Source organism: Octopus bimaculoides, chromosome 7 (genome assembly GCF_001194135.2).
Source record: "Octopus bimaculoides isolate UCB-OBI-ISO-001 chromosome 7, ASM119413v2, whole genome shotgun sequence".
Classification (NCBI taxonomy): domain Eukaryota; kingdom Metazoa; phylum Mollusca; class Cephalopoda; order Octopoda; family Octopodidae; genus Octopus; species Octopus bimaculoides.
Genome location: NC_068987.1, coordinates 62906421 through 62912496, shown reverse-complemented (window position 1 = coordinate 62912496; position 6076 = coordinate 62906421).

Below are 6076 nucleotides of genomic sequence, written 5' to 3'. Positions count from 1 at the left end.
AGCTTAATATATGCCTATCTATTTAACGAAATTTCAATTCCCCAAAATACTAGGTATACAACCAGTGTTTCCTTGGATGTAACCATCCCTTTATGAGGTTAACATATCCTCTAAGCAACTTATATGTATATTCATACATATATGTGTGAGTGCATATACATATATCTATAAGGTTATGTGTGCAAATATATAGATTTACACACACACACTCACACATTTTTATATATGCTATCTTACAAAAAATCTATCAGCTAAGCAAATGGCCTTCTCGAAATACATTAAAAACTTTATGACATATTCAGAAAACTATTCCAGAAAACTGTCTCTATTCTCTTTGAACATATAAGAGTCAAACTTAGATAGGGCAAAATAAGTAAGTCAAGATAAGGCAAATTTACCTTTTCAGTTCTCCAGAATAACATTTCAAAATGATTCATACACATCAATATCCATCCTTAGGCATCAGAAGGATCAGAAATGCAACAAAAATTGAAAATATCTTACTCAAATGAAAGAGGATCATGGAAAAATGGCAGATGATCTGAAATTAACGAATCTCAACTAGATCTAAAAACTCAAAGTAAAGTATTGTCTATAGCATCTTTACAATCTTCTAGTGTGTCTCTCTTTCTGATTTATTTTTGCACCATGCAGTTGAAGAGACAAAAATTATTGAAATTAATCATTATTCATTTTGCCCCAATTTAGACTTTATTTTGGAAATTGAAAATTATCAAATTAGATATCAGTGTGAGAAAAAATTGACTTGGAATCCAAAAGAGAAAAGAGTATTGATTGTTAAACATAAAAAATTATTCAGATATTTTATTAGCAATCACAATTACAATCAGGTCAAAATTGAGGAAAAATTTCTTGAAAAATAGTACCTTTCATCTGATTAGGTCTCAAACTTTCTCAACTTCAACGACAAGAAATATGCTGACCAATTTTTACACCCAAAGATGAAGCAATAGTACAAAATGACGATGCAATACTTGAAATATAATGGTTTCAAACAAAGAGAGAATAGCAAGCAATTAGAAATTACTCAATTTGCCCCGCCCTTTATGTATGTTATATAATCATCGTCATCATTTAGCACCCACTTTCCATGCTGATATGGGCAGGACGGTTTGGCAGGAAACCAGTGAACTGCAGGGCTGTGTCGTGTTCCAGTGTCATCATTGGCATGGTTTCTAAGGCTGGATGCCCTTCCTAATCCCAACCACTTCATACCATTGGCACTACCACTTTACAGAGGGTTGTGGGTGCTTTTTATATATCACTCGTACTAATGAGATTGCCATATAACTTGCAAGACAAAAAAAGAACAGGGAAAGAAGAGAAGCGAAGGGTGGAAAAAGATCCCACTACTAAGACAAAATATATTACATGAAAAAATGTGAGCAAGAGAAATAATATTAAGATTATAAACCTGGAACTTTTCCAAGTGATATTATTTCTCTTGCTTGCATTTTTTCATGTAATCCATGTTTTTTCCAGATGATGCTATTATGTTAATTAAAAATGTGTCAAATGTGTCAATTGGCAGTGCCATCGATAATTTTTACCTTACCTCAATGGTGCTGGTGACATATTTTAAAAGTCTTCTTATGGAACTATATTCATAAAAAAGTATAGAACTATATTATCATCCTCAAATTTGAGAAACAAACACTCATAACTTTTTTCTTTTAAAACTTCATAGCATGAGATTGATACCATGAAATTCCTTGAATTAAGCTCTGACGAAGGCTGGAGGGTATATCAGCCGAAACGTTGTGTTAACAACAAATAAGATGAGGACAAATATCCGTCAAATGTAAATAATGTAAATAATGTAAATAATTCCTCATCTCTTAAATATAGAACAAAATATAGTTTGTTTTTAAAATAAAAAAGTTAATTATAGTTAAATCCAATTTTTTTGCCTTACTTATTTTTTCTTTCATGATATTTTACCTCACAACTTTTTTGATACAAATGTTGAGGTAGCAGATGAAATAGGCATGTGGATGACATCAAAGTAAAACAATGGGAAAACATTGGATTGTAGTTTAAATAATTTATTTAAACAACACTTGCATTTACTTGTTGTGTACACCAAAAATCTCACTACATGACATTACCAACTTTACTTCGAGCTGGCCAAGTAGAAATTTACAGGGTAAATACTGTGTTAATATGATAGGGTAGGATTGGACATGTTTTGTGTTTGTGTGTGCATTGGTCATTCAGTGGTGTCTGTTTATGTTCTGCGACTGCTACTGTGTTGGGTCGATCATGTTGAATATCTGGATCTCTGTTGCCTGCTTAACTGGCGAAGTTACTTGCTGGCCATCTTGCCTCTGGCTATTTCTCTGTCTGTCTGTCTGTCTCGTCCCTTGATGGATTGCTGTATTTATAATGGTTGTGACAGCTAGAAAGACAGACATGCCACAGGAGATATTCCTACCTATGTAGGTCACCTCTTGTCCACTTAAACCTTAAATGACATGGCTGAGGTTGAAGGTTGAAGGGAAATGATCCACCATTTTTTTGACAGGATAAAGAAATTTCTTTCACGCTTGTTTGGCCTGTGGTGGATCAGACAAGCGAGAATCCTTAGATTCGATTTTGAATCTCAGCTCGGAAAAAGGAAGTGTTAATTTCTACAAATATAAATCTTTGCACTGTTAGGTCAACTTAGTTTACATCGGTCGGAGTGTTGCCAGATTTTACTTTTTGAATTTTACCCAATATGTTCTCTATGTCTGCCTTGTATTTTTCAAATAAACATTTTCTCTATTATAAATTATTTAGTTATTAATCACTTCTTACAAAATTTATGGTAAATAATGAACGTACGTTAAAATATATGCAGTAAAAATCCCATTTGAAAAAATGAAGTAAAAATGTAAATATCTTTAAATTTTATCTTCATTCTCTAATTTTGGCCACTACTGTATCAAGTCCAGAACATGACTATTCTAGTTGATTCAATGAATGGAATAGCCAAACTATCAACCTGATTCCCTCAATGTATCTACCTATTTATCACTCCAGAGTAGACTTTTGCTTAAAAATCTAACTTGCCACTGAAATTCCTAACACCCACTGCCTTACTATTTAAAAACCACATACTCTATCTCTCTCTCTCTCTTTTTTTTTTATCTTTATAGGGCAATCTTTTGTTTAAAATCCTAACTTACCTCAAAAAATTCCCAACTCAACACTCCCTACCTTACTGTTTAAAAGCCATGTCTTCTCATTCTTTTTTGTCTTGTAACTTGACACTCTAGTTCTCTGTCCAGCTAAAAGCATTTCCATCTTATATTTAGCAACTCCTATAAATAGAGTCCTCTGTCCAGCTACAAAAACTTATATATTTCAATTAATATTCTTTTATTCTTTTACTCATTTCAGTCATTAGACTGTGGCCATGCTGGAGTACTGTCTTGAAGGGTTTTCAGTCAAACAAATCAACCCTAGGACTTATTTTTTAATGCCTCCTACATATTCTATTAGTCTCTTTTTACTGACCCTCTAAGTTACAGGGACATAAACACCAACACTGGTTGCCAAGCAGTGATGGGGGTGGGGGACACAGACACAAACACACACACACGATGGGCTTTCAGTTTTCGTCTGCCAAATCCACTCACAAGGTTCAAGGCTATAGAAGAAGATACTTGCCTAAGATGCCACGCAGTGGGACTGAACCTGGAACCATATGGTTTAGAAGCAAGCTTCTTACCATACAGCCACACCCACACCTGAATATATTCATTTGAAAAATCCTGACACATGGATGAAATCAGTTTGGTAACGTAAATCTAAACGATTTAATACATTGAAATGAAACATTAAATGCTGGTATGAGTTGCACAGTTTGACAGAAACTGGCAAGCCACAAGGGCAATTTGAGCTCCAATGTCATCTTTAACATAGTTTCCACAGCTGGATGCCCTCCCTAATGCCAATCTCTTTATAGAGTGTACTGGGTTGTTGTTTTTTTTTGTGCCACCAGAGTTAATGATATTGCCAAGTAACATGTAAGATTGAAAAAGAAAGGAAAATTAATTTCACTACAGAGAGGAAGTATTTGGTAGGAGAAAGCAGAAGTGGGTGAATTTATGTTAGATGTTGAAATGCTAAAGTATGATAGAGGGGTAAGGCAGGGAATATATAGTGTGCATGTATGTATATATATATATGTGGTTACAGGTAAGTTCACCACCATCAGTTCACTGTGAGGAAACTTCACTGCAAGGAAAGTTTAATGAGAAAATATATCCATAGTATCTCACCATTAATAATTAAAAACTATTTTATTGAAGGAAAATGGTTAGGAATAGGGAATTGATGATGGTTAACTTTCTTAGTGGCAAATTGATGATGATGAACTTACTAGACATGTATATATGTATGTGTGTCGGTGTGTTTACATATACATGTATGAGAGAAGAGCATTGTAGTTTGCTTGAAGCATAGTATTACGGAAGGGGAAAAAAATGAATGAAATGAGTCCAAGACTATCCAAAATGGTAGGATCTATGTAAATACACATTTCTTTGACTGTATTCTTCTGAAGATAGTCCTTTGTGCCAGAAATATAAAGTTCTTTTAAACTTTCTGTATGGCCAGGAAGCTTTCTTATTTCTCATTTCATTTTTCTACTTCACATACATAAGGGTATACGTTTGCAATCCAGGAACAGGAAATATCAACCAAGTACCTGATGCACAAATGGGATAGAGATGCAGGTAAAGCTGTAAAGTGTGACAACTGATGCAGACTTTGTGGAGTTCACACTGAAGATATCACCCACATCATAAGCAGTTGTCTGAAAAATGTTATCACAGTATTATCTAACGATGAGATGTGATGTTGTAGCTAGGCCACTCTATAATGAAATCTGTTGGAAGGATAATCCCAAGGACAAAGAAATAGGAACCCACAATATGGGAGAAGCCATAGCCACTCATAATAAAAAGGAATACTAGTGGGATGTACTAGTGAAGACCTCAGTAAAATGTAAGCACAACAGACCTGGTATAACGATTTAGAAGAGAAACTGCGCACAGTTGTGGAAATTAGCTGCCCAGTGAATGTTAACATAAAGTTGAAGATCAGTGAAAAGGAGAATGCCTATGCTGAACTACTGAGAAATCGGCTGTTACTCTATCCAGATTACAAGTTCAGGTTTATTCCTGTAATTATTGGAGCCCTGGGATATGTAACACACTGCCTAAATACCAATCTTGAGAACTTAGGCTTCTCAAAACCAGAAAGGAGAAAGCTAATTCAAAGACTATAGATCCAATCCATCACTGGAACTGTAAAAATCTTTCCAGAAGTTTATCATTTAAATATATATGAGCTTGTCTAGATATGCAACTATATGCATGAGAGTACATACATAAAACATACAAATCTGAAAATACATACATGTATATATGCATACATACATACATACATACATACATACATACATACATACATACATACATACATATATACATACATACAAAAATACCCTGTTGTTGATGTTGAAATTCTAATGAAGGAGCATCGTAGCATATAATCCTTGGGTAAATTTTAAACAGGTATAAAGAGATAAGGTAAAACCTTGATGATGACCTATTCAACAAATAACATGATGAATAAGTGATATTTTAAAAAGAGAACAATTGATTTATAGAAGAATCAAACAAGTATAATGGACATCCTTGGAATAAAGAGAGCAAGACAACCAAATTATTTCAATCAGTTATCTTGATTAGTTTATAGCCATATCCCACTGTGAAGAAGTGCCAGATAGCAAGCAGGCCAGCCTAAACATGTCTAAGAAGATATCTTTTCAGTTAAGTGAGACAAAAAGGCAGAACTTATGGCTGCAGAAACACACATAAAACTCTCATCACCATTCTGTGCTAGTACGCACACTCATGTACAGATATATACATTCATATACAAGTATACATATATACATACACAACTACCTGAAAATATACATGGATAAGCACTACTGTAAAAAAACACATGTGCACACACATGTATATAAAGGATCAGTAATATATATATATATATATAT